At 42.9% G+C, this 23,087-nt stretch overlaps 1 protein-coding gene and 1 pseudogene across 1 annotated transcript in view; both read left to right on the forward strand.

Moving 5' to 3' along the window:
• LOC103268632 (rho guanine nucleotide exchange factor 4-like) overlaps positions 1-23,087 on the forward strand; it is a 43,913-nt gene that overhangs the window by 9,696 nt on the left and 11,130 nt on the right. The window lies entirely within an intron of this gene.
• Positions 8,134-10,472, forward strand: LOC103268622 (annotated as a pseudogene).

Consider the following 23,087-nt stretch of genomic DNA (forward strand, 5'->3'; position numbering starts at 1 on the left):
CCAGGCGCGGCGGCCTCGAGCCCGGAACCGCCTGCCCGCCTGCTCTCCGGTTGCCCGGGGGGCCTGTCCCCTCCGGCCCGGCTGGAAAGCAGCCAGCCCCAGGAGGCGCTGCGTTCCGGGGCGTGGCGGCTGCCGCCGCTTAGGCCTGCTTGCCTGTTTGTTGGTGTCCTCCCTGCACCACTCCATGGGTTTCAGCAGAGCATGGCTGTGGGCGCAGCAGTTCCCCGAGGGACCGGAGCCCTGCAGGGCTCGGAGGGCCCTCGAGGCTGTGGAAGGAACGCAGGATTCCCGAATTCTCTCCACCCCCACGTGTCGAAGGCTGCTTGTCTTCTGCGCCTTGATCCAGGCGAGCGTCGGGCTAGCTCCACCCCAAGTCGAGGGGTTCTGTTTCTTCTCCTCTCTGCAGTCTGTGGTTATTAACGCTTCTTTGATGGGTCGTGGGGTGTACTGCTTGGTCGGTTCCGATCTGGGTTCTGAGGAAACTCGATCTTGCTTTACTCCATAGAAGAAACACACTCTAGCTGCCTTCTCCATCCTTCTCACTCTTGTTATTGTTGTTATTGTTATTTTGTGTCGGGGTCTCACTGTGTCACCCAGGCTGCATTGCAGTGACACCATCACAGCTCACCGTAGCCCCAACCTCCTGGGTTCAGGCAATTCTTCTGCCTCAGTCTCCCAAGTAGCTGGGACTACAAGCATGTACCACCACGCCCGACTAATTTTTTATTTTTTGATTTTTGATACAGACAAGGTCTTGCTATGATGCCCAAGCTGGTCTCAAACTCCTGGTCTCCAGCAATCCTCCTGCCTCAGCCTCCCAAAGTTCTGGGATTACAGGCATGAGCCATCACACCCAGCAAGATTTTTTTTTTTAAATCATGTATGTGTACTGGATTTTGCCAAGATCTTTTTTATGACAACTGATGTGATCATACGATTTTGTTTTCTAGTTTATTGAGATGGTAAGTTACTTTAACTGATTTTTGTCATGCTAACTCAGCCTTACATACGTGAAATAGGTACCACTTTGTCATGGAGTATCATCATTTTTATACACAGCTTGACTCATTTGTTAGCATTCTTTGAGGACTTCTACATCTAATCTCATGAAAGATAATGGGTTATAGTTTTCTTTGTTGAACTGTCTTTGTGTGACTTTTGTATAAGATTAATTCAAACCTCATAAAATGAGTTGGAAAGTGTTCTCTCTATTTTTGAGCCAACTGCATAAAATTGGTGGGTTTTTTTGCTTTAAGGTCTATTTTAAATAATATCCATATAACCATATCTTGTTTCTGTTTTGATTAATTGATGGTGAGCCTTTCTCATCCTTTTACTTTCAGCCTGTCATAACAATGATTTGAGTTTATTTCTCTTTTTTTTTTTTTTTTTTGAGGTGGAATCTCACTTGGTGGCCCAGGCTGGAGTGCAGTGGCATGCTCACAGCCACCCCAGTGTCGACCCACTGGACTCCGGCGATCCTTCCATCTCAGTCTTCCAAGTAGCCAAAACTACAGGCACGCGCTACCATGCCCCGCTAATTTTTTGATTTATTGTAGAGACAAGGTCTCGCCAAGTTGTCTGAGCTGGTCTTGAACCTGCAGGCTCAGGCAGTCCACTCACCTTGGCCTCCCAAAATGCTGAGATGACAGGCTGAGCCACCGAGCCCAGCCTTGAGTTAATTTCTTACAGGCAGCATAGTTAGAGGTGATGACTATGTTTATAGCATTGATTATGGTGACAGTTTCATGGATGTAAATACTGATCTTCAGACTCATTAAATGTACACAGTAGCACTCCTGCTATGCAGTGCAGCATCACTGCTGCCTAGTTCTCAGCTTCCCAGACCATGGCCAACCTTACACACCTTCATTGCCATCAAGCCAGATGGTGTGCAGTGTGGCCTGGCAGGGGAAAACACCAAGTGCTTAGAGCAGAAGGGATTCGGCCGCGTGGCCATGGTGTTCCTTCAGGCCTCTGAAGAACACCTGAAGCAGCACTGCGTTGATCTGAAAGACTGCCTGTCCTTCTCTGAGCTGGTGAAGTACATGAACCCAGAGCAGATTTGGCTGCTGTCTGGGAAGGGCTGGATGTGGTGAAAGCAGGTCAAATGATGCTTGGTAGACCCATCCAGCAGGTGCTAACCCAGGCACCGTCTGGGGCACTTCCGGATTCAAGTTGGCAGGACAGAATCCATGGCAGTGCCTCGGGGAAAATGTGCTGAAAAAGAAATCAGCCTGTGGCTTAAGACTGAAGAACTGATTGACTCCAGGTCTTGTGTTTATGACTTGGTCTGTGAATAACAGGTGGACAAACTCGCAGTTCCCTTAAGCAGCATGCGGTGTGTCCCCAGACACAGATCTTCATGATATTCACTCGGAAGCAACAGGGTTGATCATTCTTTTCTAAAGCATAATTACCAATAACACCTCTGGAAACTGGAAAGAAGAAAAGATGTATACATTAGATGCATACACCTTTTTTATGTCAATTATACCTCAATTTTTTAAATGATCGAAAACATTCATGAGAAAAAGGATAGTCTATTATATTTACTCCAGTTTTACCCATTCCAGTGTTCTTTCTGTACAAAGGTCCAAGCCTTCAGGATGACATATTGTCATCATATCCTCTCGGTTTAGAGAATTTCCTTTAACCATCTGTAAGAGTAGGTTTTCTGGCAACAGATCTTTCACTTCTCCTTCCATTTAGAATGTCTTTATTTCCCATTTATCCTGAAGGAAAGATGATATTAACTTGGCAGTTCACAGTTCTTTTCTTTCAGTGCTTAAAAGTGCTGGGCTACTTCCTTCTGACCCACATGGTTTCAGACGACAAATCCATTGTCATTAAGATAGGCACTACCATATAAGAAATGCATATTTTTTCTCTGGCTGCTTTTAAGACTTTTTTTCCTTTTTTTCTTCAGCTTTTAGAGGTTTAATTATGATGTGTCTTGGAAAATATTTCTTTGGATTCTCCCTAAATTTGGTTCATCAGTGTCTTAGCTTAGATGGCTATAACAAATTACCATAGACAGGATGGTTTAAATAACAGACATTTATTTCAGTTCTGAAATTTGATATCAAGGTGCTGCCATATTTGGTGTCTGGTGAGGACTCTCTTGTTTCCAGATGGCTCCCTTCTTGCTGTGAAGGGAGAGAGAAGAGAGATTACATCTCCTGTGTCTCTTCTTGTAAGGACACAATCTCACTTGTGAGTGGATCTTATTTCTCAAAGGCCCCACCTTTAAGCTCCACTTTTGGATTAGAACCTCAACATATGAATTCTGGGGAGACACAAACACTCATTCATAGCAGTCAGCTTTTTGAATTTTCATTTCTGTTTTTTCATCAAAATTGGAAAGTTTTCACTCATTATTCCTTTGAATGCTCTCTAGGTTCCATTCTCTCTTTCTTCTTTATAGGACTGTGCGGGTTTGTTTCTCCTCACGTGTCTTTGAGACTCTGTTTTGTTTCGGTCTGCTTTCTCTCTCATGTTCAGAATAGGCCAATTCTGTCAATCTGTCCTCAGGTTCACTGATTTTATCTCTGTCATTTACACTCCACTACTGAACCAATCCAGTGGGATTTTTGTATATTATAATTTTCACTTCTGTGATTTCCATTTGGTTTTTTTTTACAACTTATTTTCCTTTCCTGGGGTTTTCTGGTTTTTTATTTGCTTCAATAAAATGTGTGATTGCTTGTTCAAGCATTTCTATGATGGCTGCTTCTCCTCGTCAGATAATTCAGCATCTAATTCACATCAGCATTGGCACACGTGTCTTTGGCATGTTGATTGTCTTTTCCCATTCACTATGTGATCTTCCTATTTCTTCGTGTAATTAGAGGTTTTTATTATTTCACCCCAGACATTTTGGCTATTACAGTTTGAGACTCTCCATCTTATTTTACCTTCCTTTTTTAAAGCAGGAAATTCTCCTGGCAAAAGTTGGGCACTGACTCACTGCTTCATGGCAGTTGGGTGAGGTGACCATCCAGTTGGCCCTCCTGACACCTTCCTGATGAGAGTGGGGCACCACCTATACCACCTCACTGCTTCTCAGTAGACACGTAGGATCAGTTCCCTCCTGGGTCCTGCTGATCCTTGGGGAGGAGAAACGAAATGAAATGCCCATACATCCTGCCTCCAGCACTGCTGGGTGGTGCATAGTTTCATCTCCCCAGGCCTTCCTGACACCAGGGGTGGGAGAAAGTGTTGTAGTGACTAGCCTTGATTTACACCGCATCATTCAGTCTTGTTGATGCCCGTATGGGGGTGGCTCACCCTGGCTGCACTCTTCTGACACTGGAGTGAGGGTGGTGGTTCGGCCCACCATGGGTTCCACCAACACCACCCTGCGGAGTCTTGAAGCATGTCTCAATTCCACTGGACAGGGGACGGAGCATCATCTCCCTGCTTAGACGACTGGCCCTATGTCCGAGGGGAATTCGAGTGCCCCCTGCTTCCACCAAGTAGAGGACAGAAGACAGGTGCCCACTGGATCCCACTGACACTGCTCTCTGGCAGGTGAACTGGGTCGCTGCTGCCTACTTCCCCAGGCAGAGGGGAGGGGATGGAAGATCACCTGCCTGTTTGATCTGCCAACACCACCCAATGTGGAAACTGGAGTGCCACCCACTTCTGCCGGTCACTCAGCTCCACTGACACCACTGGGTGAGAGAATTGGAGTATTGCAAGCTTTTGCTGGGAGAGGATAAGAGAGCAGTTCTGTTCAGCTTCACTTTTGACAGAACTTCTCTGATTCTTTTTGTCCACATTAGCAGTGATTTGACTGGTATGGAGTTCTCAAGAATTTTGTGGGTCATCTGTGTATGACATGGGGATTCACACCATCAGACTCCTTCACAGATCTTTCCCAGATAAATAATCCTATCTTTATTGCATCCTATCCTTTTTTTTTTTTTTGAGTTGAAGTCTCACTCGGTCGCCCAGACTGGAGTGCAGTGGCCGCTCCCGGCCACCGCAGCCTCGGCCTGCTGGGCTCCGGCGATCCTTCCGCCTCAGCCTTCCGAGTAGCCGGAATTACAGGCATGCGCTACCGCGCCCGGCTGATTTTTTTGATTTATTGTAGAGATGAGGTCTCGCTGCCCAGGCGGGTCTTGAACCCGCAGGCTCAGGCAATCCACTCACCTCAGCCTCCCAAAGCGCAGGATTACAGGCTGAGCCACCGAGCCTGGCTCCTTCTTTTTTTTTTTTTTGATTTGGAGTCTCACTCTGTCACCCAGACTGGAGTGCAGTGGCCACTCCCAGCCACCGCAGCCTCGACCTGCTGGGCTCCGGCGATCCTTCCACCTCAGCCTTCCGAGTAGCTGGAACTACAGGTGCGCGCTACCACACCTGGCTAATTTTTTATTTATTGTAGAGATGAGGTCTCGCCAAGTTGCCCAGGCGGGTCTCGAACCTGCAGGCTCAGGCCATCCACTCACCTCAGCCTCCCAAAGCACGGGATTACAGGCCGAGCCACCAAGCCCAGCTGCGTCCTGTCCTTCTTAGATGGCTAAGGGGAATCTTTGAGTCATGTGCGTGGTGTCTTCAAAGATCCTTTTGTAAGACTAGGCTTTTTCTATCGTGCTCTTCAAGATCCTTCCAGCCTCTGCTCATGGCCCGATTCAAATTACATTTGTAGGTGGTTGTTATAGCTACCTCCCAGTTCTAGGTACCACAATCTCTATTAGTTTTCTATTTCTGTCATAACACGTGGCCTCAGGTCTAGTGGCTTCAGACACCACAAATGCACGACCTTACATCCTGTGGGTTCAAAGTCAGATACAGCTCTCCGTGCACTAAGTCATGGTACTGGGAAGGTTGAATTTTTTTCTTGAGGCTCTAGAGGAGAGTCTGTATCTTGGCCCATTACAGCTTCTAGAGGCTACCACACTCTTTGACACACGACGCCTCCTTCTGCTTCTTTTTTAGAACTGTATTTCATTAGAGGAGTGTGGGGCACAAGGAAGGATGAAGCAGGATGCGCGCAAGTGAAGTGTGGGCTTCTCACGGGCCCTCACTGCCCCGTAATGAGCCCGGCCCCCTGTGCGTTGTCACCCGCCCTGCCCCCTCTGCACTCCCTCCCTCCCCCGCCGTGCCGGGGACCGCCGATCCCTCCCCTGTGCTCGTGTGGCTGATGTGCACGCCCCCCGGATGAGTGAGAACACGTGCTCTTCCGTTCTTTGTGCCTGTGACCCTTCACTTGGTGTGATGGTCTCCAGCCCCATCCGAGTTGCTGCGAAGGCCGTGATCGTGTTCCTCTTTGATGGCCGCATGACACCCTGTTGTGCGCATGTGCCTCCTTTTCTTTGTCCAGTCTGTTTTGTTTCTCCAGTCCACTCTCCAGTAAGGTTGGTTCCGTGTTTTTGCCATTGTGAATAATACAGCCATACACATGTGTGCGCAGGTTTTTTTGTAGAATGATTTCTGTTTCTCCGGGTATATTCCCAGGAGAGGGACTGCTGGATCATATGGAAGGTCAGTTTTTAGTTCTTTGAGGAGTTTCCCCACTGCTTTCCATAGATGTTGAATTAGCTTGCTCTCCCATCAGCAGTGTAGAAGCATTCCTTTTTCTCTCCACCCATACTAGCGTTTGTTGTTTTTTGACTTACTAATGATGGCCACCCTTACTGGAGTTAGGTAGTATCTCGTTGTAGTTTTGATTTGCATTTCTCTGATGACTGGTAAGGCTGAGCATTTTTCCATGTGTCTGTTGGCTGCTGGTATGTCGTCTTTTGAGAAGTGTCTCTTCATGTTTTTCCCCCACTTTTTAATGGGGTTGTTTGTTTTTTTCCTTTCACTTTGAGTTCCTTGTAGAGCCTGAATATTAGGCCTTTGTCAGATGCATAATTTGCAAGTGTTTTTTTTCCCGTTCTGTGGGTTATCTCTTTGCCCTCTTGATGGCTTATTTTGCTGTGCAAAAGTTTTTTGGTTTAATGAGGTCCCAGTTGTCTATCTTAGCTTTTGTGGAATTCACTACTGGGGATTTGGTCAAGAATTTGTTGCCTACTTCAGTGTGCACAAGGGTGTCTCCTATGTTTTCTTCTAGGATTCTTATACTTTGAGGTTTTACATTTAGGCCTTTGATCCATTTTGAGTTGATTTTTGTATACGGTGATAGGTAGGAGTCCAGTTTCATTTTTTTGCATGTGGTTAGCCAGTTTTCCCAGCACCATTTGCTAAATATGGTCTTCTTTCCCCAGCGATTGCTGTTGGTGGCTTTGTGAAAGATGAGTTGGTTGAGAGACTGTGTTTTTGTTTCCAAAATCTCTGTCCTGTTCCATCGGTCTATGTGCCTATTCTTGTACCAATACCAGGCTGTTTTGGTCTGGAAGTGTGATACTTCCTGCTTTGTTTCTTTGCTGAGGATTGTTTTGACTATTTGTGCTCTTTTCTGTTTCCATATAAATTTCTATATTGTCATTTCCAGGTTCAAGAAAAATGATGTTGATAATTTGATGGGTATTGTATTGACTCTGTAGGTTGCCTTGGGCAGGATGGACATCTTGACAAAATTGATTCTTCCAACCCATGAGCATGGAGTGTTTTTCCATTTGTTTGTGTCATCCTTGGTTTCTTTGAGCAGTGTTTTGTAGTTCTCATTGTAAAGGTCTTTCACTTCTCTGATGAGGTGGATGCCAAGGTATTTCTTTTTGTGTGTGTGGCTATTGTGATTGGGATTGTGCTTTTTATATGGCTCTCCACCTGCTTGTTGCTGGTGTATAGAAATGTAACTGGTTTTGCATACTGGTTTTGTAACCTGAGACTTTACCAGAGTTGAAGAGACTTTTGAGAGACCCTTAGGGCTTTCCAGGTATAAAATCCTGTCACCTGCAAAGAGGAATAATTTAACTTCCTCTTTTCCTCTCTGGATACCCCTGATTTCCATCTCTTACGTGATTGTTCTTCTGGCTAGGACTTTCAGCACTGCGTTACATAGGAGGGGTAAGAGTGGGCATCCTTGTCTTATTACTGTTCTAGGGAGGATGCTTTCAGCTTCTGCCCATTGAGAAAAATGTGGGCTGCAGGTTTATCATAGATGGCTCTTACTATTTTGAGGGATGTACCTTCTATGCTTAGAGGCTCAGGAGTTTTTAATCAAGAAGGGGTGCTGGGGCTGTGATCGCCACCACCATGACAGCTAGCACCACCGGGCAGAGGTTGGCGCTGCCCCTTCAGACCTGAAAAATGTCTAAAAATTCCAGAGACAGTGATTCATCTTGTGGTTGGACTGTCATCAATCATGAGGGGTCTGATATAGCGATGGTGAATTCTGTCACAGCCAGGATCAACTGTGGGCTCACCCCAGAATGTTCATCTTTAGAGCAAGAGGACTTACAAGTATTGCATATAGAACAGGGAGAAAGCAGCCAAAATAACACAGTGTTTTTGGGAGAAACTGCATATCCAGATACCGAAGAAGCCAAGTCAAGAATTGAGGCAGAGGAAGAAAAGATACCTGAGGATAGTGTCTGTTTTGGAACTGCCAGTGATGATTCTGATATTGTTACCCTTGAGCCACCTGTTAGAAGAAATTGAAAATCAAGAAGTCATCCTTGTTGAAAAAGAAGCACAGAGTCCAGAAGACTTTAACATGGGCTCTTCCTCAAGTAGTCAGTATGCATTCTGTCACCTAGAAACTGTATTTTCATCTCAGCCTAGTGATGATGAATCCAGTAGTGATGAAACCAGCACCCAGCCCAGTCCGGCCTTTAGACGGCACCGTGCAAGGAAGAAGACTGTTTCTACTTCAGAATCTGAAGAACGCCTGCTTGCTGAACAAGAAACTGAACCTTCTAGGGAGTCGAGTAAACACCAGTCAGTCGTGGTCTTAATAAGTGTGTTATACTTGCTTTGATGATTGTAATCAGCATGGGATTTGGACATTTCTATGGCACAATTCAGATTCAGAAGCATCAATAGTTAGTTAGAAAGATATGAAGATGAATTGAATGATATGAAGGATTATCGTTCCCAATGTCAACAGGAACAAGGATCTTTTATAGATTATAAGTCATTAAAAGAAAATCTTGCAAGGTGCTGGACTCTTACTGAAGCAGAGAAGATGTCTTTTGAAACTCAGGAAACGAACCTTGCTGCAGAAAATCAGTATTTAAGAATATCTCTGGAGAAGGAAGAAAAAGCCTTATCTTCACTACAAGAAGAATTAAACAAACTAAGAGAACAGATTAGAATATTGGAAGATAAAGGGACAAGGGCTGAGTTAGTTAAAGAAAATCAAAAGCTTAAGCAGCATTTGGAAGAGGAAAGGCAGAAGAAAATATGGCTTCCTTAATAAAAAGGAGACACTGTTGAGAGAAGCAAAGATGCTGAAGAGGGAACTAGAGAGAGAACAACTAGTAACCATGGCTTTATGGGTGAAACTCCAGCAGTTAAGTGCTAGTCAGTCACATAGCAAATGAGTCTCCCAAATGTTGGCTGAAAAAAAGGAAATAGCAATCTTACAGGAGAGACTCACTGAGCTGGAGCGGAAGCTAAACTTTGAACAGCAGTGTTCTGATTTATGGGAAAGATTGTGTGTTGAGGCAGAAGATCAAAACGGAAAACAAGAAACTGATGGAAAAAAGAAAGGGAGCCGAGGAAACCACAGGGCTAAAAACAAGTCAAAGGACACGTTTTTGGGTTCAGTGAAGGAAACATTTGATGCCATGAAGAATTCTACCAAGGAATTTGTGAGACATCATAAAGAAAAAATGAAGCAGGCTAAAGAAGCTGTGAAGGAAAAGTCTGAAAAAATTCTCAGATTCAGTTAAATCCACTTTCAGACATTTTTGAGATAACACCAAGAATATCTTCAATGAAAAGAGTAATAAAAGATTTGGTGTTACTACCGAAGAAGCAACTGAAAAACCAAGAACAGTTTTTAGTGACATTTACATCCACAGTATAGAGCACCTACAGAAAACCAGAATAGTGGAGGCCCTACTATGCAAAGAGATGGAAGAAAAGTAAAACCAACTCACTTTGAAGAATTCAGAAAAAATACAAATTCATAGAAATGTATTGCTGAGCGTGGCTGTAGGGAAAATTATCATTCTTTCAGAAAGGATTGTTCTGATGTATTTGAATGTGCTCAACAAGAATCCATGAGCCTTTTTAATACGGTGAGAAATCCTGTAAGGATAGATGATTTTAGACACGTCATGGAAAGGTACTTACTAGCAGAACTGAATGATTTTCATCACCGGAAAGAACTTAATCAGTTCATCAATAAATTTTTCCTAAATGGTGTCTTTATACATGATCAGAAGCTCTTCACTGACTTTGTTATTGGTGTTAAAGATTATCTTAAGGACATGAAGGACTATCAAGTAGATAATGATGGAGTGTTTGAGAAGTTGGTTGGATTTATATATAGACACTTCTTTGGTCACACATTTCCTCTTCCATATGGACCCAGGTCAGTTTACATAAAACCATGTTATTGTAGTAGTTTGTAATTGTAGATTGGATAGCATTTTTATCATTTGATTGAGTCTCTGGAAATTGCTATTTCTAAGATATATGCTTTATTGCCACAGAGAATTTAGAATAAATGGAGAGATATAATTTTAAAATTACAGATATTTTGCAAATTGAAAATTTTCATATAATAATCACTTTGAGCAAATTATTCATTTCTACCCTAAAAATTAGTTAAGGATATATAAATCTTATTCTGGCCAAGTTTGTTTCTTTTTAATATAGTTTATAAGAATAGAGAATCACCTTAAGTAAAATTATTTTCCTTTATTCCTATATTTACTCTCTTTAAGCTAAGAGTGAACAACACAAATTTTACTCTGAAATCAGAAGAACTCATATATGACAATTCTAATTTCTAACCTCTTTTGCCTAGTCCATATACCAGCTTAGTTATTATATTTAATACTTATTACAGAATTGTTGTTGATACAGGTAGAGATGTGATCAAACAGGCAGACTAAGCAAGCCAGAAATTATAATTTGTGTACTTCATAATAACTTTTTATCCATTGTTTATCATCTTTATATTCTGTAACATGAAATTTGCCTAATCCTCAAATGTTAGCTTCACTTTTTAGTTTTGAGATACGTATCTTTCTGAATAAATATAATGTGTCTGTGAAATAAAGAATAAAAAAAAGAAGTGGTGCTGGATTTTGTTGAATAAGCTTTTTCTGCATCTAATTATATAATCATGTGGTTCTCGGTTTTACATCTGTTCATGTGCTGAATTACAACTCTGCATCACAGGAATGAAGCCCACCTGGTCATAGTGGATGATCCTTGAGTTGTTGGACCCGATTTGCTAGAATCTTGTTGAGAATTTTTGCATCGATGTTCATCAAGGAGATTGGTCTGTAATTCCCTTTCCTTGCTGAATCTTTGCCAAGTTTGGGTATCAGTATAATGTTAGCTTCATAAGAAGATTTTGGGAGAATTTCATCATTCTCGATTGTCTGGAATACTTTCAACAGGATTAGTATCAGTTCTTCCTTGTATGTCTTGTAGAATTCAGTTGGGAAGTCATCTGGTCTGGACCTTTTGTTGGTGGGAAGATTTTTTTTATGACTGAGTCAATTTCCTGGACTTTTACTGGTCTGTTTAGGGTTTCAGTTTCTTCCTGTTTCCCACACCTGCCAACATTTTCTGGTGTCTGTGTGCTCAAAGAGATCTTTGATGGGTGCAGGATGCATCATCCATCCAAAAATGTTCAAAATGTCTCCATTATTGACTGTTTGGCCCCTACTCTCTGCCTTGCTTGGCAAGAGTTGTACCAGTTTGCTGTTCTGTGGTGGAGATCTTGGATCTCCTTCCACTTCCAAGGCAGCATTTTGTGCCTCTCTTTGACCATCCTTCTGGAGTCATAGCTCCATCTGAGCCTGACCTCAGCTGGGAAAGGTTCTTTCAAGGACTCATGATTAGGTTGGGCCTACCTGGATAATGCAGTTCAAATTCCTTGACTTTAATTTAATCTGCAAAGTAACTTTTGCCCTGTAAAATAATGAAAGGCGAGAACTAGGATGTGTGGGTGTGCAGGGGACATGGTTCTTGCTCTCACAGCCTCCCTTTTTATCGTCTTTTGGCTAGGCGAAACAAGCTGGTTGGTTCTGTTGCTTGTGCCTGCTGTTGATTCTGGAGGCTTCTGCATTGCCTCGTCTGGGATATATGAGAGGCAATGAAGAAAGCTGTTGCTTCTCAAGTCCTGTGGTCTCTAAGTATCCCACCTTCTTTCCACTTTTTGGAGTCTTTCTTTGCTTGTCTGTGTTACGGCCAAGATTTAGTTGAAAGAGGAAGGACATTCGAAGAATGGGATACTCCATGCTAGTCGAACCAGCAGTCTCCAGAAGCTCAGTTTTCAAAAACCAAGCTGTTTTGGGGTCCCCAAGATCACTCAGAGTACTCAATCATTCATGTAAAGGTGGTGCTTTTCTAGGAGGACTCACAGGACTCAGCATATAGCTACACTTATGGATGAGGCAGTACAGCCAAAGATTTTACAGCAGGATCAGTAAGGGAAAAAGACATGGGTGGAGTCTGGAAAAGTAGCCTATGCAGCCTTCCTTCCGCTTTCTCTCTTCTGTCAGGGTACATATTGAGCGTGATTCTTCCTCTAGCCAGTGTTTATATACATTAGTGACTCAGGGCCCAGTGTTTTCATTGGAGGCTCGTCCCTTCGGCACCCTCTGCCTGGAACCTGCCAATATTCCAGACTCCCAGAATGAAAACAAGTGCTCGTCATAAATTGCAGTGTTTGTAAGAACAGTCCAGACGCAGTGAACTATCCTTATCAGTCAGGGAACAATTTGAGTGCCAAGTTTCCAGATGCCAGCCAAAGGCCAAGATTACACACAGCCATTTCTAAAAATGACGACCTCATCTGTGCTATGTAAGTACTTTTCTGCATTACAAGTGACAGACTTGTTTGAGATCTTGTCAGCTAGCACAACCTCTAGACAGCAACATAAAAGGAACTGCCAAATAATTGAGGACCTTCCCAAATCCAACACAAAGGAAAATGCAAATATATTAGGTGGGTATTGAGTGAAGAATGAGATGAGATTCTGAAATGAGGAGAGTGTACAATATGAGAGCCCCTTTATAAAGTGCTTCTTGGAGAAAGAATTAAGGTGGCCAACGCGTGGCAGCTACAGTGAGTTCCTCCTACAGCATTAACTAAGGTAGAGTTTCCTCGGCACCCAGACAGGAACAAGGTGAGCAGCATGTCCCGTAACTCTTCAAAGGAGTAACAGTAACCACTTAGGGAAAAGAGGAAGAAAAAAATCCATTGACCTGGGCTGGAACGGTCCAGACTCTCACCTATACCATCACCATCTCCCACAGCCTCCAGACACGTGGGGAAGCCGAGTAAGGGGAATTCAGGAGTTCGGTACTCCTGCCACGAACTCGCAGGGCCCCCTGAGCCTTGAGGGACTCCTGTCCCTCATGGAAAACTGCCTCGCCCACAGCCATGCTCTGCTGTGGAGTGATGCAGGAAAAAAGAAAGTCTTGAACAGCACCAGCCACCCTCTTCCAGGAACTCAACCCTTGCAAGAGGTGCAGCTGCTTTCCAGCAGGCCTGGAAAAGGGGATGGGTCCCCAGGGCTATCTCCTCAGCTGCAGACAGCTCCTGGCTGGGTAGGTTGCCAGAGAACACCTGAGGCTCTGAGGCTGGCTACAGCTTGACATTCAGATGGCAGATTGTCTGAAGCCAAGGTGGGAGCCAGGGGGCATGTGTTGCCATAGTAACCTCTTCCTCTCCGTAAACACTTCTGTGACTGCCCTGCACAAAGGCATTACTCTGGTGGCCTGAGACTTCCTCCTAATCCCCACCTGGGTAGCCAAGAGTACACATTTGTGGGATGCTTCAGTTCCTTTCCCCTGAACTCCCATTGAAGGCTCAAAAGCAGAGAACTTGGGAAATCCTCAGAGCCCTTGGCCTAGACTGGCAGGACACCTCATGACAGCAACACTCACCAGGGAGAAACCCTACAGCCACCATCACATCTGGTTTCTCCCACAAGCACTACCTCCTGGCTGAAGTCCATCCCACCACACTGGATACAACACCACAGCTTTGGGGAAGGCCTAATTCCAAACCCCTGCTAACACCGCTTTCCAAGTCACTCCAGCCACTTAGAATGCCAAGAGCCAGTGCAGCTACCCAGCACAGGACCACCACAGCTGGCAGTTGAAAAACTCCCCACATCAAGGCTATATATAGCCAAGGGAAATCCTAAAATGCCTACATCAGTCCCGTGCTAACTTCAAATAAGAAGAAATAGTCTACCAAAATGAGGAGACAGAAAAATAATCGTGCCAATATGAAAACACAGAGTTCTCCGAACACCCCCAAAAGACCACGCCTACTCTTCAGTAATGAAATCTTTCCAAAATGAACTTTTAAATTCCAGACATAGAATCCAAAAAACTGATTGTAAAATTTATCAATGAACTTCATGAGAAAATTAAAAGCCAACATAAAGAAAATTTTAAAAATTGTTCAGAACATGAATGAAAAATTCTCCAAAGAGATAAACACCTTAAAAACATACACGAACTTTGGAAATGAAAGAATCATTTTGGAAAGTACAAAATACAGTGGAAAGTTTTAACAGTAGACCAGAAGAAAGGATTTCAGGACTTGAAGACAAGACTTTTGAATTAACCCAATCAGACAACAAGAAAGATAAAAGAATCGAGAGAATGGAAGAAAGTCTCCAAGAAATGTGAGATTATATAAAATGTCTAAACCTAAGAATCATATGTGTTACTGAGGAGAAGCGAAAGCAATAGGTTTGGAAAACCTATTTGAGGGAATAATGGAGAGAAGCATTCCTGGCTTTGCGAGAGATCTAAACATCCAGATACAAGAAACCCAAAGAACCCCCAGAAAAGTCATTGCAAAAAGGTCACCACTAGACTGACTCTACAAAAAGTACTCAAAGGAGTTCTAAATACTGAAACAAAAAGTCAAAATACACCAGTAGAAAAATGCTGGAAATCAGAGAGTTAACAGATCTTATGGAACACTCATATGAGAGAGAGAGAGAGAGAGAGAGAGAGAGAGAGAGAGAGAGAGAGAGAGAAGGGAACAGAAGGGAGAGAAAAGAAGAAAGAAGGAAAGAGAGGAAGAGAGAAAGAAACCATATAACAACCAGTATGATGACTGGAATAGTACCTTACATATCACTGACTTTGAATGTAAATGATCTCAGTGCCTCCACTAAAAAGCTGTAGACTAGCAGAAGAGATTTGAGAAAACACACAAGTCAAATATCTACTGCCTTCTAGGGACCCACTTAACTCACAAAGACACCTATAGACTCAATGTAAAGGGGTGGGGGGAAATATTCCACACAAATGAAAACCAAAAACGGCGGGAATAGCCATTCTTTATCAGATAAGACAGACTTTAAATTAACAACGGTAAAAAAAAAAGAGACAAAGATGGTTATTATATTATAATAAAGGGATCAGTCCAATGAGAAGACATAATAATTTTAAATACATATGTACTGGCCAGGTTTGGTGGCTCAACCTGTAATCCCAGCACTTTGGGAGGCTGAGGTGAGTGGATTGCCTGAGCCCATGGGTTCAAGACCCACCTGGGCAACTTGGCGAGAACTCATCTCTACAAAAAATAAAAAATTAGCCAGGCATGGTTGTGCACGCCTATAGTTCCAGTTACTTGGAAGGCTGAGGCAAAAGGATCAGGAGCCCAGCAGGTTGAGGCTGCAGTGTCTGGTAGCGTGCCACAGTACTCCAGTCTGTGTGACAGAGTGAGGTTCCAACCCAAAAAAATAAAAATAAGCACCTAACACCAGAGGCCCCAGCTTCATAAAACAAGTTCTAGTAGACCTAAAAAAAGAGATAGACAGCAATAAAGTAGTGGGAGACTTCAACACTGCACTGACAGCAATAGACAGATCATCAAGGCAGAAAGCCAACAAAGAAACATTGGAGTTAAACTGGATTCTAGCACAAATGGACCTAACAGCCATTGACAGAACATTTCCTCCCCAAACTGCAGAGTACCCATTTTTCTCATCAGCACATGGAACCTTATCTGTAATAGACTATATAATAAGCCATAAATCAAGTCTCCATAAATTTTTAAAAATTGAAATTTTGTCAAGCACCTTCTCAGACCATAGTGGAATAAAACTAGAAATTAGCTCTAAGAAGAATTCATGAAACTAAACAAAAACATAGAAGTGAAACAATTTGCTCCTGAATAGTCCTTGGGTCAACAATGAAATCAAGATAGAAATTTTAAAATTCCTTGAAACAAATGACAAGAATGAAATAAGTTACCTAAACCTCTGGGACACAGCCAAAGCTGTGCTGAGAGGAAAATGTATAGCACTTAAGCCCTACATGAATAATATTGAAAGATCTCATATTTACAACCTAACATCACACCTGAAGGAACTAGAAAAATATGAACAAACCAAACTCAACTCTACCAGAAGAAAAGAATAACAAAGATCAGAGCAGAGCCAAATGAAATGGAAATAAAAAAATACAATACAAAAAAAATCAATGAAACAAAAAGTTGCTTCTTTGAAAAGATAAAATTGATAGACCACTAGCTAGATTAATTAAGAAACGAAGAGAGAAGACTCAAATTAGCTCAATCAGAAATGAGAATAGAGACATTACAACTGGTATGACAGAAATTCAAAAGATCATCCAAAACTATTATGAACACCTCTATGCAAATAAACTAGACAATATAGAGGAAATGCACAAATTCTTGGAAACATCTAATCCCCCAGCCTTGAATCAGGAAGAAATGGAAACCTTGAACTGGCCAATAACAAGTAGTGAGATCGGAACAGTACTTAGAAGTCTCCCAATACAACAACGAAAGTCCAGTACCTGATGGACTTACAGCTAGATCCTACCAGACCTTCAAAAAAGAACTGGTATCAATTTTACTGAAGCTATTTCACAAGATAGAATGAGCTACTCATTCTATGAGACCAGTATCACTCTGATACCAAAGCCAGGAAAAGACACAACAAAAAAGGAAAACTAATATTCCTTATAAACATAGATGCAAAAATCCTCAACCAAATATTATCAAACCAAATTCAACAGCACATTAAAAAAAAATACACTACCACCAAGTGGGCTTTATTCCAGGGGTGCAAGGGCGGTTTACTCAAATCAATAAATGTGATTCACCATATAAATAGAATTACAATCAAAAATCATATGATCATTTCAATAAACACAGAAAAAGCATTTGATAAAATCCAAGAATTCCCTCATAATAAAAACCCTTAGCAAAATAGACACAGAGGGAACATTCCTCAAGATAATAAAAGCCATATATGACAAACTCTCGGCCAATGTCATCCTGAAGAGAGAAAAGTTGAACGCATTTCCCCTCAGTACTGGACCAAGGCAAGGATGCACTCACCTTTACCACTATGATGCAACATAGTACTGGATGTCCTAGCCAGAGAAATCAGGTAAGAAAAAGAAATAATGCATATCCAAATTGAAAAAGAAGAAGTCAAACTATCTCTGTATGTCAACAATATGATTTTATACCTAGGAAATCCTAAAGACTCCTCCAAAAGACTCCTGGACTTGATAAATAAATTAAGCAAAGTTTCAGGAAACAAAATCAACACACAAAAATCAGTAGCACTGTTGTACAACAATATTGATCAAGCTGAGAATCAAATCAATAACTCAATTCCATTTACAATAGCAACCAAAAAGCTAAAATGCCTAGGAATATATTTAACCAAGAAAGTGAGAGATTTCTAAAAGAAGAACTACAAAACTCTGTTGAAAGATATCGTAGAAGACACAAACAAATGGAGAAATAGCCAAGCTTATGGATCGGAAGAATGAACCTTGTTGTTGATTGTTAGAATGACTGTATTACCTAAAGTTATTCAACACCGTCTCTATCAAACTACCAGTGTCATTTTTCACAGCATTAGGAAAAAACAATCCTAAAATTCATATAGAACCAAAAATAGCCAGAATAGTCAAGGCAGTCCTAAGCAAAAAGAACAAAGCTTGAGACTTCACATTACCTGACTTCAAATTATACTACAAGACTGTAGTACCCCAAACAGCATGGTACTGGTACAAGAGCAGACACATGGACCAATAGACCAAAAAAATAGAGAATCAAGAAATAAACCCAAATACCTGCAACCAAATAATCTTTGACAAAGCAGACAAAAAACATACACTGGGGAAAGGACACCCTATTCAACAAATGGTGCTGGGAAAGTCGGACACGTGCAGAAAAATGAAACTCCCCATATACAAACATTATCTCAGCCGGGCTCGGTGGCTCAGCCTGTAATCCCGCACCTTTGGGAGACTGAGATGAGTGGACTGCCTGAACCCGCGGATTCGAGACCCGCCTGGGCAACTTGGCGAGACCTCATCTCTACAATAAATAAATAAAAAATTAACCAGGCGTGGTAGCATGCGCCTGTAGTTCCAGCTTCTTGGAAGGGTGACGCGGAAGGATCGCCAGAGCCCAGCGCGTCAAGGCTGTGGTGGCCGGGCGCGGCCACTGCACTCCAGTCTGGGCGACAGAGTGAGACTCCAACTCAAAAAAAAAAAAAAAAAAAAAAATTATCTCAAGATGGAGCAAATCCTAGAAGAAAACCTAGGAAAAATTATTCTGGATATTGGCCTAGGCAAAGAATTTATGACTGAAGTCCCCAAAGCAAATGCAGCAAAAGTAACAATAAACAAGTGGGACTTAATTAAACTAAAAAGCTTCTGCACAGCAAAAGAAATATTCAGCAGAGCAAATAAGCAACCTAAAGAAGGAGAGAAGATATAAACTATACATCTGACAATGAACTAATACCCAGAATATACAAAGAACTCAAACAAATCAACAAGAAAAAAAGCAAACAATTCCATTAAAAAGTGGACAAACGACACAAACAAACATCTCTCGAAAGAAGATATATGGTTGGGTACAGTGGCTCACACCTAAAATCCCAGCACTTTGGGAGACTGAGGTGAGAAGATTGCCTGAGCCCATGGGTTCGAGACCAGCCTGGGCAACTTGGTGAGATCTCATCTCCACAATAAATCAAAAAATTAGCTGGGCGTGGTGATGCATGCCTGCAGTTCCAGCTACTTGGAAGGCTGAGGTGGAAGGATCACCTGAGCCCAGCAGACTGAGGCTGTGGTGGCCGTAAGCATGCTACTGCACTCCAGTCTGGGTGACAGAGCGAGACTCCAACTCAAAAAACAAAGATACATAATGGCCAACAAGCATATGAAAAAATGTTCAACATTACTCATCATTAGGAAAATGCAAATTAAAGCCACAATGAAATACCATTTTACACCAGTCAGAATTGCCATTATTAAAAAAAATCAAAAAACAATAGATGTTTATACATTATTGCTAGAAGTGTAAATTAGTACAACCTTTATGGGAAGCAGTATGGAAATCACTCAAATAACTAAAAGCAGATATGCCATTTGATCCAGCAATGCCACTACGAAGTATCTACCCCAAGGATTATATAAAAAAGACACCTGCACCCACATGTTCATTATAGCATGATTCACAATTGCAAAGATGTGGAATCATCCTCAATGCCCATCAGCCAACTGGTGGATACTGAAAACGTGGCATATATACACTATGGAATACTTCTCAGCTATCAAAAAGCATGAAGTAATGTCTTTTGCAGCGACTTGGATGCAACTGGAGCATATCATCCTCAGCGAACTAACTCAGGAACAGAAAACCAAGCGTTGCATGTTCTCACTTTTAAGTGGGAACCAAACTAAGGATATGCAAAGACATAGAGAATGGTATAAGGGACACTGGACTCAGAAGGGGGAGGGGAAAGGGGTGGAGGGAGAAAAAAATCACCTCTTGGGTACAACGTGCGCAGGTGAGGGTGGTGGGTACTCTTAAAGTCCAGATCAAAAACGATTTGTATTCCCCAAAGCTATTGAAAGAAAAAATAAAAATAAAGTACCTTTTGACTATAATTCCTGGGTGAAGATTAAGAGAATAGGGCGGAAGGCTGAAGCAGAAGGATTGCTAGAACCCAGCAGGTCGATGCTGGGGTGACCGTGAGTGTGCCACTTGCCCTCCAACCTGGGCAACTGTGTGAAACTCCAACTTAAAAAAAAAAAGAGGACAGGAGAAAATTATGTATGAATAAAGAGCAGAGATATAAGTTGAACGTACTACTTATAAATTTCAGGTAGTAAGTATATGATTTTTATATTTTGAAGTGACAATTTTGATGCAGCAGCCAGCCACTAAAAAATGGCCATGTCAGAGTGGTCGGGTCAAAAATTCTGCATCAAGTCACCCCATGAATATATCTGACTTTGTTATCACAACAGTTCTGTGAGTTGGTTATGGAGTATCCTGCTTTACAGATGAGGAAGCTGAGATTCAGAGACGTTGGGAAGCTTACCAAAGTTTTAAGATAGTAAGTTGGCAGAGACGACAGTTAAACCTCACATCTGTGTGTCTCCAAAGGCTTTCTACCTGCAGTTTTATAGGTACGTTATGGATTGATGGGATGGGAGCATGCGCATTTTTTGCTCCAAGTTCTCATATTAATCAGCTGATAAATAAAATTGGTTGGAAGCTGCATAACCACATATGGCAGGAGCAGATGTGGTATGATACTTCCCTCACTAGGTCCCCAGTGAGAGCTGCAGCTGCCAGAGGCACTCTAGGCCTACTCAACATGAGGAGATAGTCTCATTCTTGCTACATGGTTGGTCTATTATATACAAGGTTTATATCTCCACTGGGGGGAAACTCACTCTAACAGTCAGTGCATTTGGTTCAAAGGAAGATTCACCAGCCCTGGGTTCTCACCAACCAGGCTACGTCCTGGTCTGCAGGTGAAAAGCAGAGTCAGGACTCATATTTCTGAGCAGTATCCTTGCTTCTGCCTTCCCAGCACATCAGACTCCCTGAAGAGCATTCCGCCTCACTCTGAGTCACTCCTCTTTCTCTCCTGGTGATTCCGTTTAAGCTCAGACTGTTTTCTTCTGTGCTACTCTGACTGATAATCAAAGAGCGATTTGCCATTCATTGTTTTGAGAAATCTACAAAGCATTGAACTAAATGCAGTTCATCCTCATTCTACACAGATCCCATATTTTCAAAGGCGCCTGCTCGCTGAAGTTTATTTGTCACACCAAAGTCAACACGCACAGTGTTCCCACAGTCATTCATAGACACAGAACCAGTAAAATGGAGTTGCCCCAATGTGTACATTCCCAGCTGAGATCAAACGAGACAATGCTCTCTGTCTTCTTGTTTCAGATTTCACACTCAGCAAATGTCCTTTTCATAGCTGACTTAGAGAAAAAAATGGGGGGGGGATTGCATGTGTGGGCTTTTTGTTGATGATTTTGCTGTTTAAAATGTACCCAAGGACAGTGCTGACGTGCCACCCAGTGTTCCTAAGTGCAAGACGGCTGCAGTGTGTCTCATGGAAAAAACACATTTGTCGGATAAGCTTTGTTCAGCCATGAGTTATAATGCTGTTGGTCCTAAATTCACTGTTAGTGAAGCAAAAATATGGGAAATCCAGAAAAAAACAAGGGGAAATTCACCTATCTGTACCCGAGGTCACTCTGGAAAGAGCCAATGTAGCAACTGCGTGATGAAACTACAGAAAGGTTGGAGAAGAGGCTAAAATTTAGTCATGAGATGCAACCAGCTAACAACTGTGGAGTGGATAGTATTATTGTGAGATCAAAAAAATGTGTGGCGCATCACCTGGGGTCAGGAAGGTGTTAGCCCCTTGCCCAAAGCCACGCATTGTGAAAAATGTTCCCCTTGCAGACAAGGTAGGCTCTGCAAATCAGGAGGCTGCAGAAGAACACCTACGAAGGGTTACACAGGAAAAAGAGTTATGGGGGCAATCGGGTTATCCATGCCGATGAGACGGGCTTGTTTTACAAGGATGTTTGCACACTAATCCAGATAATGCCAGTAACGTTTCAGTTGACAAACGTGTTGTGACCAGAGGCCCCCAGGAGCCTCACTCCCAATTCCCCACACAGCAATGATCCAGTGTCTGCTAATTCAGTGTCTGCAGACACTTGATAGAACATAGCTGGCGCAGATGATGAGAACTGACTGACCGGAAGGCCTGCCCCAGGAAGGTGGCGTGCATGGTAGCGTGGGACTGTGTAGATTATAAGCAGACATGAAGTCAGCCACGACTCGTCTATTTCTGTTGAAACCATTTTCCCCATGTGGTTGGTAGTCCTATTCCCGCATTGGTCCCAACCGCAACCAGCTTGAATTTACAGAATCAAGAAGGTTTCGGACTTTACTATTTCCATGCTGACAGGATGCTGCCCAAGTGTTTATCAAGGCACTATATTCCGCCTCCATGAAAGGACTGTGAGCCAGAAGTTGAAGGTATCTGCTTAAAGTGTTTTACTTATTCAACATACATTTAAGGAAAAGAATAATTCATTGAGCACCTACCCGGTAGGCCCTGTTCTGGCTGTGAGGACATGAAATGAAAGCGCTTCGTGGAGGAATGCAAGGGCTCTGAGAATGCAGCCCGGGAAGGACGCTGAATCCAGCCTGCCGATTTAGAGGAGCCCCGAGCTGAGTACGGAAGGATGGATACCTTCCTCGGGCAAGGCAGGAACGTCAGGAAGCTGTGCGGGCACAGAAAGCATCATTTGTGTGGAGGTGCAAAGAGACAAGGGTGCCTTTACGACATCTGGCTTAACTAGAGTGTAAGGCCTGAGGCAGGAAGAGGCGGGAGGTGACAGAGAGGATGAGGGCAGGGCCAGGTCACAGAGCATTCGAGACTCCGTACCGAAGGGCTTAGAATCTGTCTTCTGGCCTCAAGAGGAGGAGAGCCTCCGAAGGCTTTTATCTTTCTTTCTTTCTTTCTTTACTTATTTATTTTTCTGAGTTGGAATCTCACTCTGTCGCCCAGGCTGGAGTGCAGTGGCATGCTCACGGCCACCCCGGCGTCGACCTGCTGGGCTCCAGCGATCCTTCTGCCTCAGCCTTCCAAGGAGCCGGAACTACAGGTGTGCACTACCACACCTGGCTTTTTTTTTTTTTTTTT

The sequence above is a fragment of the Carlito syrichta genome, unplaced genomic scaffold (assembly GCF_000164805.1).
Source record: "Carlito syrichta isolate Samal-C Ts95f unplaced genomic scaffold, Tarsius_syrichta-2.0.1 Scaffold104795, whole genome shotgun sequence".
NCBI classification, from domain to species: domain Eukaryota; kingdom Metazoa; phylum Chordata; class Mammalia; order Primates; family Tarsiidae; genus Carlito; species Carlito syrichta.